Here is a 17,401-nt window from a genome sequence, read left to right as displayed (position 1 = left end):
ATGTGTGGCAGCTCTTGTTTTATACATGATATCATGATAAATTCCTCCACCTGCACCCCCTCACTGAATCAAAGATGTCCTTTAAAATGACACTTTTGTCTGGGGATGAAATTCATCAGGCTACAGGCATTAAAGACAAGGCCATAAGAATGCTTTGCCAAGAAGGTCAACAGAAAATGGCCTTTCTGAAGTGCTGTAGATGAACTTCCACACAGTAGATGTGAGTGGATTGGGACACTGTTGCTAGAATTTCTTACCTGCAGATTCTGAACCCTTGTATTCAACAATTATGGCCAAAAACATTTTTGGAAGGTTTATGTATGTATTAGACACATGCAACTTTTTGGCTTGTTATTATTCATTCAAACAACACAGTATAGCTATCATTTACAGAACACTTAACCTTGTATTAAGCATTATAAATTAAGTATAAATGATTTAAGCTATATGGAATAGAGCATGGTGGCACATATCTGTAATCCTTACTAGGGATGTGGGGGGACGTGTAGGAGAATAAGGAGTTCAAGGGCACCCTAGGCTACTTAGTTCAGAACAGCCTGGGATGCCTAAGATTGTGATAAGTCCTCCTCCCTCCCCACAAAGTAAAAAATGAGCCTAAATAAAAAATAAAACAATAAAATGTATTGGGTGAAAAGTTTCATGCAAATAGAATTATAAAGTTTTTGAAAATACAGAACCTCAGCCATGGCTGATTTTACTATTCCCAGAGTGTCCTGAAACCGAATCCCCATGGATACTAATAACGTCAATGCTTGTCCACTCGAAGGACAATACATACCCAGACAAAGAAAGGAAAATTTGGATAGCAGCTAGTTGTGCTTATGTCTAACTTCCAGGAGAAAATGTGTTCACAAAGATGTGTAACAGCCCGAAGAGCAATAGTGAGCACTATTCTCCCATATTTTTATCCAAAAGATGCATTTACCTCCAAGCACACGGTGAATTCAATGGTCACTGTGTCAGTCTGTATCCCCCTTTTTCTCTCTAACAATTTATTAGAAATAAATTTGAGCTTTAGATAATTTTCATGAATAATTATTAAAGAACACCTATATATCCTTTACTCAGATCAACATATTAACACTTTATCTCATTTGCTATATTATATGAGCATGCATTCTGTCTATAGACAGAGAAATATTTTTTCTAGGCTGGGAACTGCATATATTCACTTTTTTTGTTTTTTTTGAGACAGGGTTTCTCTGTGTAGCCCTGGCTGTCCTGAAACTAGCTCTATAGATCAGGTTGGCCTTGAACTCAGGAGATCAGTCCGCCTATGCTCCTCAAGTGCTGGGATTAAGGGACTGCACCACAATGCTCGGCCTATAATTCATTTTCGATGTTTCTGGATATTATATTCATATATCAATTTTTTAAAAAGACCATCTATTATCTCTATGCATGTCTATGAAGCTATAGCTCTGTGGTAGCGCCCTTACCCAACATCGTCAAGTACCACAAAATAAATAAATACATAAAAATGCAGTCATTAACAAATAATTTTTGACCCGGGATCTCTAGCCCAGGCCAGGATAGAACTTCTTCTATTGACAAGGGTGACCTTAAACTTCTGATCTTCCTGCCTCCATCTCCCAAATTCTGGATTGCAAGTATGCACCACCATGCACCATTTTTGTGGTGCTGGAGATAAAACCCAAAGCCTTGAATATGCTTAGCAAGCACTTTAACTGAGCTACAGCCCCAGTCCTGACTGCAAAATATTAGAAGATGAAAACTCACGCAATATGTAATTGTTTCAATTTACTCCAATCATTTGACACATACTTAAGTATTAAATGTATACTGAAATTTGAAGCTATGGAATTTTAAACAAAGATTTCCAACCAGAGTGTGACATAATTGATATACTTTAAAAATTGGGTCCCCATAAAATCTAGGCAGTGTTGTAAAAATTACATAGACCTACCAATTTTTCCCCACAAATCTTTTCAGTGAAATTTAAGACTGCAATTAGTGTGTTGTGAATTTAAATGTTAACACTAAATGTTTCTTTTTGTGATGATAATCTAGTTGTTTTCTATGATATTTGGAAAATTACTTTTAGGGCTTTGGATAACAAAATAAGGAGTTAATAAGCATGGCTTTAAAGACTTATAGAATCTAGAGTTTAACAGCAACATACAAATGGGCTAAAAATAGGCAAAAATATACAAAATATGATTTGGTCATAAAGAATTACAACATGTGTACATAAACACAGGTGTCTCTGGGATATCTTTCTAAGAATGGAATTACTGGTTTGTGGAATGGGCACACATTCAATGTAACTCAATGCTGCCTAACATTGTCTAACAATAACTATGAGTTTCTAACCTTACAATCCACGTTCAACAGTTTCTGTTGCGCCACCTGCAGGTCAATACTTTGTATTGCCTGACATTATTTTTCCAACCCAGTGAAGGTAAAAAATGACGTCGCCTGCTTTGACAATTCTGATTATTAATACTGTTGAGCATGTTTTCAAAATGCCTGTTGAACATAAGGATTTATTCTTTTGTGAATCATTTATTCAAGGTATTTGGCAATTTCTCCTGTTGGATTTTGTCACTTTTTCAAATTTATTAATGAGAGTTATTTGTTCTACCTTCAGTCCTTTGTCTTGTAAGTATGTTGGAAACAACCTTCCTCACTGGGTCACTTACTTTTCCGTTGCCTTTGTGTTTTCTTTTGATCACTATAATATGCCATATAGTTAGTCTGTTCTCTTTGCAGTGATGTGTGTGTGTGTGTGTCTCCCCAAAGAAATCCTTCTTTGGATGTATATTCTTAGTTTTTCCTTTGATATTTATTTCTCCAACATACTTGGAATTATTTGTGTGTAAAATGTAAGGACACTGGTTGGAGGTAGAGTGTTTTCCTACCATGTTCAAGGCCTAGCATGGAAACACTATGAGGTTACAAGTCCATCTTCATATTTTCTTGATAAATATACAGGTATCCTAATATCATGTGTTGAAAAGCCTTTCTATCCAGACTCGTTTATGATGACATCCTATTAAACATGAAACAGTGGTATATTATTAGGACAGCTTCCAGGTTTGCTGTTCTATTCCACTGCTTTGCATGTCTAAGTTTGTGCCACCATGCCATTGCCTTATTACTGCAGCTTTGAAAAGGTTTGGGGCCTAATAGGGAAAGTCTTCCCATATTATTCTTGTTCCTCCCAAGTATAACTATTCTCACTATCTACAAAAACAAGCACAGAGATTTCCTTTTCTCCAAAAGATGCGGAGACTTTAATTTTACCTTAAGTAGCTATATTTAAGGGCTCTGATACAGTTCAGTGCAAGACATCCTTCAATCTTCAACACCATGACAGAGAACCAGAAAACTATTATTTTAGTGTAAATATGTTTGAGAATCTAATTTTAATGTTGCTCATAGTTTCCTATTATATGTGTGTGCATGACACTCCTAGTAAAATATAGCTGAATGTGTGCATGTGTTATGTGCACGTGTGTTATGCATAGGCAGTGTACATGTGTGGAGGCCAGAGGACAGCAAATGCCAGCCACCTTGCTTTTGTTTCTAAGACAAGGGCTCGTGTTGGTCTAGCACTTACCAAGTAGCCTAGGCTGGCTAGCTGGCCAGGGAGCCTGATGGATCAGCCTGCCTTGTGCCAAGATGAAAGGTGTGTGCCACTTCAACTGGCTTTTTTATATGTAGCTTTTAGGAATTAAACTCAGGTTTTCATGCTTGTCCAGCAATGAGCATCACCTCACAATAAAAAATGCTTTTATCAGTTGTTTCTGTTTTTCCTCTCCTCTACCCCCTCTGTGGTGTGTGCATGACGAGTGGTTAAGGCTGAATGTCTTCCTTATTGATCCCCATATTACTTTTTGAGACAGAATCTCTCACTAAACTGGAACTGTCCAATTTGAACAGAGTGGCTTTCCTAACAAACCTTCAGGATTGTTCTGTATCTGCTAGCAGCCCCGGTATTACCGATGTGAATTGCCCCATATAATTTAAATATTTTTCTTTCACTTTTTATTTTATTTAAATAGCATTTTCATTTATTTTACATCCCTACCGCAGCTTCCCCTCCCTCTTCCACATGGTGCTCGGGACCTGAACTCAGCTCCTCAGGCTTGCACAGCAAGAACCTTCCCCAGTGAGAGCAGCGAGAGATCTCCTCAGCCCTAGCTGCTTGTAGTTTTTTCTTTCTTTCTTTTTTTAAACAATTTATTAACAACAAATGACATTCTCATGAAAGAATTCTGTTTCTTACAAATAGAGTTACGTTTCTTACAAATAAAGCATTTCTCTTTCACTTTAAGAAAAAAATATGTGTCACAGAATCAAAAGTAACCAAAGCAAAAATGTGACATCATAATAAGTCACATCAATCAGGATAGAAACTTTGACCATTTACCTCTCCTTTAGATCCAGTGACTACAGCTCTCATCAGCCTATGCGAGTGAGCTTCTATGTACAGAGCCACACTAAAGAGGAGGTTACTTCTTTAAAGCACTAGATAACTGACACACCCGCCAGTCTGGGACCCAACCTAGTTTTGTAACTGAATGCAAATCAGACATCTAAGGTCTCCCTGTATAGCCCAAGCTGGTCTGGAGCTCATCGTCCACCTATATCAGCCTCCTGCATACTGGGCCTCCAGGTGTGAGCCACGGCAGACAACACTGCAAGCCTTTACCTAATAGTGCAGGATGAAAGTGTGATAGGTGCTTAGAAGCTGCTCATGCCAAGCAAGCATTGTCGTCTCACTGAGGCCCATGAGGGAACTAAAAGCAGGATGAAAGCCCAATATGTCTGCCTTCATTTGGTTTATCTGCCTCCTTTATGCTGCTGAAGGCACAGAAAGAAATGCTTGTCCTTTGCCTTGACTTTGGATTTCCAGAAGAGCGTAGGCACCCATGACAAACCACCCTGATGAGAGAAATTATCCCTCTTTGTGTCCCCTGCTTGTGAATCAGATATAAGCTCTCATCTACTTCTCCCGCACCATACCTGTCTGACTGTGGGCACGCTGCCCACCAGGAAGGTCAGGGACAAAACTGTAAGCAAGCTCCTAATTGAACATGTTCTTTTATACGTTGCCTTGGTTACGGTGTCTCTTCACAGCAATAGAACAGTAACCAAGGCAACAACCTCCTCTCCACCGAAGCAATGAGAACATTTTAAAAGCACCTTGGGAGAAAAGGGCTGAGATAATTAGGCAGGTTTATGCCTTGACCAGGAGAGTGAGATTCCAATGTTCCCTCCATTTAAACCTAAAACGCACTGCCCTGGCTAGTTTAATGTCAACTTGACACACACTGGTCTCCTTCACTTGTTCCTCTTCTCAGTGTCGCCACGTTCTCTGCTTTGCACCAAAAGACAAAACAAAGGAGAGAGTGAAAAATAAAATTAACCAGCGGGTTTCATTTTAAGAAAGTAGTGGTAATTCTGAAAATTCTGCTGCCTTTATAGAAAATAAAAACACCCTTTGTCTGGATGATGGTTTTTCATCCTTCAGGGTTGCTCACCGAAAATATGACCATAGGAAATAGTCAAGATAAAGACTCATCACTAAAGTGCCCTACATTTTTGGCATGCACAGTAATAAGACAAAGGGATGCTCGGTGCCTATAGCAGGCTGTCATTCTCCACAATATTCCATTATGAACTGAATACATGACGAGGAGTATGTCATGACAATAAGTTGTCAACCGTTCTCAAATTAATCCACAAACCAAATAGGATTCTAACAAATGCTATCAACAGGTCTATTTCTTTAACACCTTTCTTAATTGATGCTTTGGGAATTTCACATTATGCTCCCCAATCCCATCCATTTCTCAGTCCCTCTGTATCTGTACTCCACCCTTGTCGCATCCTCTCCTAAAGGAAAAACTTAAACAAAAAATAAGAAATAAAAATACAAACGAGAATATTAATGAAAAAGTAAACAAAAACCAAATAAAACAGCAAAAAAAATCATTACTTTGCCCCCCATCTTTCCTACCACTCCATTGCCTCGTCATTCACCTCACTGCCATAGGCAGCTGCTCTATACTGTGCACTATATTCCCTCTGGCAAATGTTCATTGTGTAGTGTGCTGTTGGTCAGGTGCAAGGCCTCTGGCTTCTGCTACACCATCAATACTGGACCCTCAGCTAATGTCTCAGATATCCTGCTGTTGCTCCAAGTCTTGGAGATCCTGCAGATATGGTTCTTTAGGACCAGTCCCTTCATGCATTCCAGCAGGTCATAGATGGAGCTGATGGTGGGGAGTGCCAACTCAAAGTCCTAGATATGTGCCTGTGTGGTAGCTGAGTTGGTCAGTCCAGTCGCTGGCACCACCTCCCTCAGGTGAGGGATGGAGCCATTTTTCCCAAGTGCAGGGGCCAGCTCTCCTATGAAGGGTAGGACCGGGCACTTACCCAGGACTAAGATCATTAAAATTTTGCCAAGGGAGGTTCAAGGAGTCACTGCTGTGGCTGCTCATTTTCCTTCCATGTCCACCCTCTGATAGCCTGTGGTTACAGGATCTCAGATTGCTTCCAGAAGGCATAGGATCTAGGTTTGATTATTGATGGACTTTCCTCCTTAGATGAGGAGTCCTCTTTCTATATAGAGGGCCCTATGTATAAGAAGGGCAGTGAAGGCACACCCCGATTTTGTATAGACATCCATCTTCTGTCATTTACTTAATTCCAAGATCCTGATTAAGGCCAGCAGCCCTTATTGTGCTGACTGCCACATTGGAAGGGCCCCTGATTAAAATATTTCTTTTTCCTCTTCTCTCTCTCTCTCTCTCTCTCTCTCTCTCTCTCTCTCTCTCTCTCTCTCTCTCTCTCTCTTTCTCTCTCTCTCTCTCTCTCTCTCTCTGTGTGTGTGTGTGTGTATATATATATATATATATATATATATATATATATATATATGACTGCATATTCTGCCATATGCCTCTTATCCAACATGAAGCTACTTCCCCCAGAGGGTGTAGTACAGGAAGGCCAAGACTAAACTGTGAGGTCTTGGCAGCTCAAGTAAATCCTGTTTGTTGTTTCCATGTAGTCATGGCAAGGAGGTCCTGACTCAATAGAGGGCAAAGTCATCAGGCTTAATGCTCTGACAATTTCCAGGTGTACCCAGGGGATTCTTCAATGGAGTCTCTGGCAATAGCTCATACATGGGTTGGTGAGACAATGGCTCCCATCAGTGGTCCATAGGGTTGTGACTGCATGAGGAATTTGGGCTATTTTTATACTGTGTGAAGATGTATTTGCTGTGATGGTGTGGGAAATCCTTCTGTCTATGTGTTGCTTGTATTGGTTAATGGATAAAGAAATTGCCTTGGCCTGTTGATAGGGCAGAACTTAGGTAGGTGGCGAAAACTGGACTGAATGCTGGGAGACGGGAGAACGGAGTCAGAGAGACGCCATGGAGCTGCCGCTGGAAATAAACATGCTGAAACTTTGCTGATAGGTCACGACCTCGTGGTGATATACAGATTAATAGAAACGGGTTAAATTAGTATGTGTTAGTTAGCCACTAAGAAGCTAGAGCTAATGGGCCAATCAGTGCTTTGATTAATACAGTTTCTGTGTGATTATTTTGGGTCTAAGCTAGCCGGGCAGCTGGGAACCAACAAACAGGCCTTCCTCCAACACTGTGATTGGTTTAAGAAAAAGCTGAACACCCAATAGCTAGGCAGGAGGTAAAGGTGGGACTTCTGTGCAGAGAGAGAGGAAGGAAGTAGTAGATGAATCTAGGCACTTGAGAAATGTCAGGGACATGGAGTAGTATGAATAGTATGGAGAGATGAGGTAATGAGTCCATGACAGAATGTAGATTAAAATAAATGAGTTAATTTAAATTATAAGAGCTAGTGGGACAAACCTAAGCTAAGGCTGAGCTTTCATAATTAATAATAAGTCTCTGTGTAGTTATTTGGGAGCTGGTGGTCCAAAGAAAAATCTGTCTACAATTCCATAGTCAGTTTGCTTGCTTCTTCCACCAAGACAACAGTGGTAGTCAGAAACCACAGGCATGGTATCCATCCAATGGTCACTGTGCCTAACTGTTTGGATAGATGTGCCACAAGTAATCATCAGGGCCATGCATTTCTTTTCGTGGGTGAGCATATTGATTTGACGGGTTACATCTGGGAGTCTCAAAGCATTGACTATCAATGGGTCATTTAGGATACAAATCTTACAAAAGCTGCTTGCCCCTGGGAAATCTTGAATTTGCCTTTGGATCCTTGCGGCACAGATGGTTTTCTTTCATTTAGGCCACAAAGCCCAGTGTTCTTTGAGACCTGAAACCCCAAGAAGTTAACCTCTTTTTGACAGAGTTGGGCCTTCTTGGGGATATCCTGTATCTAGCCCTTTGTATCAAATATAACAGTGCCTCTGTTTCCCTACTGCAGCTCTTCAAGGTGGTACTTGCCAGGAGCAGATCATCCACCCATTGAATGAGTGAACATTTTACATCTGCTCTCAGAGTGCATGCAGATCATCTTTAAGGATTTCTCCAAATCTTGCAGGGGAGATTTTGAACACCTGGGGCAATCAGATCCAAGTCAATTGTTCTGTCTGGCCAATGACTGGGCTTTCCTATTCAAAAGCAAATATTGGCTGACTTATTATGGGTGCCGTTTGAAAGCAAAAGAAGAAGACATCCTTCAGACCTAGACAGATGAACCACTGGGCCTCTGCAGATATAAGGCCCAGTAATGCATAGTTAGAGACCACTGGTAGGATGACTGTTGTGGCTTGGTTGATGGCTCACAAGCCCTGGGTAGGTCAGTAGTTTTGTGCCTGGTTTCTTCACAGGTAACAGAGGAGTATTCCATGAAGATTGGTGCTTTTGGAGCAACCCAATCACTAATAGACTCTGAATGCCAATCTTGGCCTCCCGAGGTAAAGAATACTGTCATAATATTACCAGGTGGGTCCCAGGCAATAGTTCATCCAGAATAGGTGAATGACTGATGGCTAGTCCAGGTGGGCTCTTTTCAGCCCACATCTTGGGAAAGTGGGAGCCCTACGGTTTCATAACCGAATCGTTCCTGCAGGCTTTGAGTGGATTCTTCATTATTTCTCATGATGGACAGAATCATGAAGGTGTTTCTCCTGGCTCTCTTCAAGCCAAGGCAGTCAGTACCATCAACAGAGGAGATGCAGACCCCTAATTTGGACAGCAGGTCTCTTCCTAACAAGGGTACCAGGCATTTGATTAGGTAAAAAAAAACATTCATGTTTCAGCCAGTGCCCTGCCCCGGTGCAAGTGTGAGATTCACAGAAGAAATGCTTGGTTTAGGCCCCGCTAGCTCCCATTATTATTTGTATTTAATTATAATTTTATTTTATGTGTGTGAGTGTTCTGCATACATGTATATCTGTGCACCTCTTTGGTGCCTAATGCCTGCAGAGATGAGAAGAGGGCATCAGCTCCCCTAGAACAGCTTGTAGATGACTGTGAGCCACTATGTGGGTGCTGGGAAGAGCAGTCCAGTGTTCTTTAGCACTGAGTCATCTCTCTAGCCCCAGGAATTACCATTATCTTGCCCCTTTTCCATGGGACCTGCAGGCCTAGTAACAACTGAATATTCAGCACCAGTGGACAACACAAAGTTAAATTAGGTAACCCCTGACTGTCATTTTGACCATAGGCTTATTGACTCCAGTCTGTTTCAGTCTGAGTGAGTTTGGCCAGCCCAGTGATGTTTGCTGTGAGGAGGGGGTGGCACTTAATCTGGTATGGAGCATTGTTCTTCTTTGGCCTCTAGTCCTTTGTTTACACCCATAGTGTAAGTTATTGGAGAATGAATTCTTCAAGTATATTATTTCCTTGCAATAAACACACGGGTACTTCTGTAAGGGACTCTGGGGCTTTGACCTTGCTCTGCTTTGCCCTGGTCTGGGCTCAGATGTGCCTGTCACCAGGAGGGCTTCTTTGTTTCATCTTTTTGTCTGTTTTTTTTTTTGTAGTTTGTTCCCGGTTTATTAACACCTTATTGGCTACCTCCAGTAGCTGGATGCTATTCATATCAGCAAATCATTAAGTTTTTGCAGTTTTCTTAGAATATTACCTTGTGCCAGGCCCAGTAAAGCAGTTTTCATCATTCATTTAATTTCAGAAGCCTCGGGGTCAAATCAAATATGTAGGCAGATTGCCTCACATTGTCTCTCATAGAAATCAGATTTGATCTCTTCTGGGTTTTGAAGGATCTCAGTGATTTTTTTTCCTCGCTTTTTTATTTTATTTTTTAAAAGAAAACAAGCTGTCTTTTTTTTCATTTTACATACTAATCCTACTCCCTTCCCTCCTCCCATTCCTTCCACCATTATTCCACCCCCCCATCCACTCCTCAGAAAGGATAAGACACATGGCTCTGAGGAAGGACCAAGGCCCTCCCCATTATATCCAGGCTGAGCAAGGTATCCATCCAAAGATAATGGTTTCCAAAAAGTCAGCACCAGCAGCAGGGATAAATCCTGGTGCCACTGCAGGTGGCCCTGCAGTCTGCCCCAGCCACAAAACTGTCACCCACATTCAGAGGGCCTAGCTTGATCCTATGCTGGTTCCTTCCTTTTCTGGCCAGGGTTGGTGAGCTCCCATTAACTCAGGTAAGTTGTTTCAGTGGATGTCTCAATCATGGTCTTGACCTCTTTGCTCATATTCTCACTCCTCCAACTCTTCAACAATCTCAGTGATTTTTGACAAGTTAATAGGCTTCTTTTCCAGTTCTTTTGGGTGAGTATATGTATATCTTTCCAAGCTGGCTCTATAATAATCTGAATTTGTTTGTTATTGGGGGGGTCTTGTCCTAGAAAGGGGGCACTGACCCATGACTCTGTCCTTAACTTTCCTAACAGAACACAAGCCATCACCATTTCCAAGTCTCAGTCATTATTGTTTGCCACTCCTTGGTATTGAAAGAGTTAATGGGAACTGGTGGCAGCCACTCTGGATTGGGAAATCTATAGGTGGGGAAAAGATAAACTCTACTAGGTTAGTCATAGTGTAAAGTTCCATAAAGTATGAGGGGGTATGGTGCTTCCAATTGAGCAGGTTGGTAGTGAAGAAAGACTGGTAAGACATTACCTGTCCTCCTTGGATGCTTCTGTCTTATGCCATGTCACTCTGAGAGGGCCCCTGATCTCAGAGTGACATATGGAGGAAAGGATGTTGGTTCTGGACTTAACAGAAGCACCTTCCCAGTGATTTGGGTTCTCAGGCCTTGGCAGAGATACCAATGTGGTGGACTCTTTGGTAATGGTAGGCATCTCTGGTATAGGCAGAATGGTGCAAAGGGACAGTGGTAACAACAGCTCCTCTGAGTCTCCCTGGAGGATCAATGGGCCTCTGCTTCTTGGTTGAGATTGTATTTTTGTTGTATGAGCCTTCTTGTTTGTTTCCCAACCACCCAGCTGCCCAAACTTCCAAAATAATCACACAAAATCTATTAATTAAATCACAGCTTGGCCCATTAGCTCTAGCTTCTTATTGGCTAAATCTTACATATTAATTTAACCCATTTCTAGTGATCTGTGTATCACCACGTGGCTGTGGCTTACCAGGTAAAGTTCCATCTGGCTCTGGCAGGGATACATAGCTTCTCTCTGACTCTGCTCTTCTTTCTTCCAGCATTCAGTTTAGTGTTCCCTGCCTAGTTATGCTCTACCCTATCACAGGCTCAAAACAGCTTCTTTAACCAATGGTATCCACAGAATACAGAGGGGAATCCCACATCACCTCTCCTTTTCCATTTAAATAATAAGAAAGGTTTTAATTTTATAGCAATGGGTTGCTTGTTCATCCCAGCTGTCCCATGTTTTGCATCAATTTGTAGTATGGAGGCTGCTTGTTCATTTGGTGGTTGCCCAGACTTCCAACATAACCATACAGAAACTGTGTCAATTCAATCACTGCTTTGTCAGCTACTTAAGTGCATTGCTACCTAGCTCTTATATCTAGAATTAATCTGTCTCCATTATTTTGTATTTACCACGAGGCTTGTGGCCTACTGGCAAGGTTTCAGCATGTCTGTCTCTGGTGGCTGCTCCATGACTTCTCTCTGATTCTGCCTCCTTACTCCCAGCATTCAGTTTAGTTTTCCCTGCCTACCTCTGTTCTGCTATAGGCTCAAAGCAGTTTCTTTATTCACCAATGGTATTCACAGTATACAGAGGAGAATCCCACATCATATTTTGACTAGGAAGACTTTTAAATATTGGTCCTTCCTGCCAATGCAGAATTGTATACAGGGGGGCAAAACAATGCAACTTGTAGCTAAAACTTTATATATAGAAGTTGCCTTGTGTGGCCTTATTTCCCAGTTATCACTTGGTGCACTGCCTTTAACACATCAAAAATCTGCCACTCTAGTTCACAGAAGGTTTTCAGCCCTCCTGGATATATCCTGACACCATAATTTTCAGAATACCCTTTCTTGACATTTTGATTACACAGTCAAGAACAATGGGTTTTGAGAAGGATTCTCTCTTCATATGCCTCCTGTCATATCTGTGTCACAGAACAGAAACAATGACTTCTGGGTCTGTCCAGGAAAGAAATTGTTTCTCTTGTTTCGCTGCTCCTCTCACAGCGATTTAGATGCCTATTAGCAACATACAGGCTCACAGAACCCCCAGATCAAGACCAAGTTCATTGGGAAAAAATAAGTTTTCCAGAGACGGACATCAGTGTTTAGGTGTATGTGGTCATCATGGAACTGCAGGTTGGTACCCAATCAGACTCTAGTAGTCTCAGGACCATGGAGCCACACACACATTTATACTATATACACTCCCCTTACTACCCAATTCAGACAGGCACCTCCCCGCGAGGTCCTAAAGGAGTCAGTTATAAAAAATGATAGAAGGTGATCAGGCTTCTTTTTTTCAATAACCATATGGCCCTGTCTAGCTGGGCACCCCGAGGTGTCATTTCCTCTGTCAGGTTCACCAAGTGGAACATGGCCTAATGAGATGGACTGTGGCATATGGAGTCTGGATCCTGGGCAACTGGCCAGCTGGCACCTTCTGCTGAGTCTTGGGCTACACTCGGCCACAATAAAGTCCCCCCAACATCAGTGGTTCAAAAGACCAGCGTTGGAGTACCATAGATTCTCCCAAACATCACGAGCTCTTGCCAAAGCTATTAGTTATCCTCTGTAACCTGACAGTAAAGCTCTATTGCTGAAGATAGCACTTAGGTTAGTTATCAAACATGGCAAAATTGAGCAAGTGCCCAACTATAAGTTTCACTGCTACTGACTCATGTGCATGGTGCTGGAAGGTATTCTGAACTCTGCTAGAGGAGAAAAGTAATCAATTATATCAAGCCACAAATCCTTCAACTTACAACTGAGATATCTTACAGACGTAACCAACCACTTTTGAAAACTGGCTTTAAGGGCCCCTAAATGAGATAGAATCCATACCTGACATTGGAAAAGTGACCAATAACCTGAGACTAGATAGGTCATGGACCCTGGAAGAAAACTTAGTGCTAGTATCCTGCTAAAAGCAGCAGTTCTCAACCTGTAGGTCATGACCCCTTTGGGGGTTGAAAACCCTTTCACAGGGGCCACATATCAGATATTCTGCATAGCAGATACTTACATCATTATTCATAACATTAGCAAAATTACAGTTATGAGGTAGCATGAAATAATTTTATGGTTGGGGGGTCAGTACAACATAAGGAACTGGATTAAAGAGTCACAGCATGAGGATGGTGGAGAACCACTGCACTAAAGGAACGTAGCAATAAAATAACGCCTACTGGCATATTGCTGCATACAGATTAGCACACTATTCAATACTCATCAGAGAAGCTTCTTGCGGTAGATGGTAGGTAACAGAGATCCACAAATGGACAATGTGCAGAGAATGAGAGACTCTGGGGGGCATTTAATCCGAAATGGAAGGTATTTATGAAGCCCTTTCTCTCAAGGCTCAGGGATCTATGGGGAACAGGACATAGAAAGACTGTAAGAATCAGAGGTGGTGGGTGATTCCAAGGAAAGAGTTGTCTTCCAGACACAACAGGGCTGATGCACATATGAACTCACAGAAGACTGTGGCAGCATGCACAGGACTTACAGGTTCAAACCAGAACAAAGCCCAGAACTGAGAAGGGGAAGTAGACACAATGTTCCATCCCTAACCAAGAAGCCTTCTCAACTGATACCTGCTTAGAAAGGGAAAATCAGTTTTCCCTAATAAAATGTCACGGTATATAAAGCACATCAGAAGCAGCTCCATGCACCATGCCGAAGAGCAGTGAGCCAACAGAAAATGGGCTCCATGTTTTCTTGTGCAGTTTTCATATTTTTGTCTTATTGAGTTTTTTTTTGGTTGTTTATTTTGACTTTCACTTTTGAAGAGAGAGAGAGAGAGAGAACATGGACTTGGGTAGATAGAAAGGTAAAAGGATTATGGAGGGGTTGGGAGAGGGAGAAGATATGATCAAGATATGTTGATTGACAAAAATGTATGAAGACACTTTTTAAAAAAACAGGGCTAATTCTATCTTAGTGTACAGCATGGTTTCCTGGCCAATGTTGTGGGAAAACAGGAACAGGAACAGGGATTGTTATGTTCAGAGCAGACGCTAGAGACTGAGTGGAGAATCACTATTCCAGCCAGCACAGACCTGTGACAGGAGCCTCTGAAGCCTGAACCCCATTCATGGGTTTCTTCCAGCAACTGCAGGTGATTTCGAGTCATTTCTGACATTTTCTGGCGTAAATAGGCTCAGTTTTTTAGTTTAGTAATTGAAGAGCATGAGGGAGAATTTCCAGTAGCAAGCATGTTTCCAGAAGCAGAAACACAAAGGCCAAGTGTCCTCTTCTCTTTTATAGATTAGCTTCACAACCCACTCTAGTTTTCTATTTCACAAAAACAGAAATCTCACCTCACAGGGTATAAGATATTTTATTCTGGAGTGAAGTATTAGCAAACATGGCCTTGGAACACAGATTCAGGTAATTAGAAAAAGCATGTTTCAACCTGGTAGCAGGTCTACGTTTTTTTTTTTTTTTTTAAGGTAACTAAACAAAGATCAAGGTATTTTCAAAACGCATTAGTGGGAAAATCTCATAGGCAGCTTCAGAAAAGTGAAGAGGCTTCTGTTACAGGCCTTACTTAGAGCCTATGCAATGACATCGTTGTTAGGTGTTGGGTTGGTAAAAGCTGTGAGTCTGTTTATACAGTAGAAAAAGTATTTATCCCAATAATTACAAGGATGTTAGGTCAAACACAGAGGCAGAAGATAAATGGGTATCTTTAAGGTATAAAGATACCCGAAGATAATTCAGCTCTGCATATGCCACATGCGAGCATTCAAGATCAGAGAACTTCCAATCAGTGAGCCATCCTTTAAAAATCTTTATCACAGGTGAACTTTTCCCCTGGGGATTTCAGTTGACAACTGAAAGACATATTAAATATGTACATAATGCCATTATTTATAGTGGTCCCTAACAGGGGGTGGTGGAGTTCAGAGTGCTTACCTAAAATGTCTGATAGCCTGGGTTTCATTTCTAGCATTTTGGTAAAAGGGAGAGGGAGAGGAAGAGTGGGGAGGAGGATGGGTGGACATGAAGCAGCTCTCTGAATAGGGTTAGGAGAATGGGGAGGGAGAAGAGAGGAGAGGAAGTACAGATGGAGAAGGGGAAAGGAGTCAAGGGCAAGTCAGGAGGAAGGAGGCTATCATCGTTCAGTATAGTGATTAGAAGGGAGCATACGGGAGGCCTCTTGAGGGTGGGTTATTTGATCTGTGGAATAGTTAGATAAATATCTTTAGTTTAAACATTCATTAAGATGTATACCTAAGGTAGGTCCATTTATCTGTATTAATACATATTATTTTTTCTGTTGTGATAAAATACTATGAATAAAGCAGCTTAATAGAGAAAAGGGAGAAAGGAATTTTTGTTTGTTTTGTTGTTATTGTTTGTTTACTTGCTCACAGTTCAAGGCTATAGCACACTGTGGCAGGGAAATCAAGGCAGGAGCGTGATGCTGCTGGAAGGTCGTATTACATCTGCAGTCAGAAGAGAGAAATGAATGCATGTCCCTTTTCCATTTATACAATCTTGAATCCTTTATCCTTTGTCCAGAGAATGGTGCCACCTATAGTGGGTGAGTTTCTCCCCTCTTCAATTGGCACCAACAGGACAATCATGCAGATGCATACTCAGAAGATAAATTAAAATCCCAAGTGATTTTAGAGAACTAATACTAACCATCAGAATAAACATAGCAAACATTTGGAAACTTGACAAACAGGACACTTTCTAATATTTGCACACAAAAACTCGTTTTCCTCAGACAAGATTACTTCACTTATACTTATTGCAAACCAACAACATATGAATTCATCATCAACAGAATATCAGCAACAGAATCAGAGAAGCATTTTACAAAACATATTGCTGGTCAATAATTAAAACACACAAATATGTTTCAAAAAACCCAGGAGAACAAATCTAAAAAGACAGTAACTTAAAACAAACATGGCTAAAGGATGTGAAGAAGGCACTTCACAGAAGAAGAGAACGGAAGGATACCTGTGCAAAGCTGGTGTTTGAGAAGTAATCTGGTAAACGGATATACATCACGCTCAGTATTGGATGCTGAGGACACAAAAAGAGGTGACTGAAGAAGGACTGAGGGTCAACAAACCTCATTTTTTAAATCTATGTTTTCATTCATCAGAAAAAAGAAAATGGAGCAATGACTAATTGTCAAAACATTGGGATATTGCTAATGGCATTGTTATGTTTCATGCCTGGAATATTGTTGGCGTCAAGTAAATGCTATTTGTTAAATAATTACGCCCTTCAGTTTCAAAAGTTTCTCCACTGGTATACAAAACTCCACCCACAGAGTCCCAAGAATGGATGAGGAAGTCGTGAGTGCTGACTTTTGCAGATCTCTGCCGTTGTAACTGAGGCATGGGGAGAAGATAGGCTGCGTGCCAGGTAGGGTTCCCCTTTCATTTCACTTTAGTGCTTTCAGGTTCTGGTGAGTAGCCAAAAAAGTGTTATTAAACTTTCAGTTGGTTCTGCAACAGCCCCCCAGACCTTAGTAGGCTCCCAGACCTTAGCACAACTGACTCCATGATGGAAATACCATTCAGACTCTAAAACTCAGCACATAGACAGCACCACCAGAGAAAATTAAAACAAAGACCTAATCCATCAGAGTCCATAGTTAGGGTAAAGTCTCTAAATGTAATTGTTTCTTGCTTCTGTACTTCCACTTCTGATTACTGTTCTTGTTAATTGAAGTGTGTCGATCCAGAACATGGTTTTTGTGCTTTAAAGCTCCCCTGAGTAAATCTTCAGACTACACTGGGATCCTAAAAACCCAGCGCAGTCTCTAGCCG

The sequence above is a fragment of the Arvicola amphibius genome, chromosome X (assembly GCF_903992535.2).
Source record: "Arvicola amphibius chromosome X, mArvAmp1.2, whole genome shotgun sequence".
In the NCBI taxonomy this organism is placed as follows: Eukaryota; Metazoa; Chordata; class Mammalia; order Rodentia; family Cricetidae; genus Arvicola; species Arvicola amphibius.
This window is presented reverse-complemented; position numbering follows the sequence as displayed.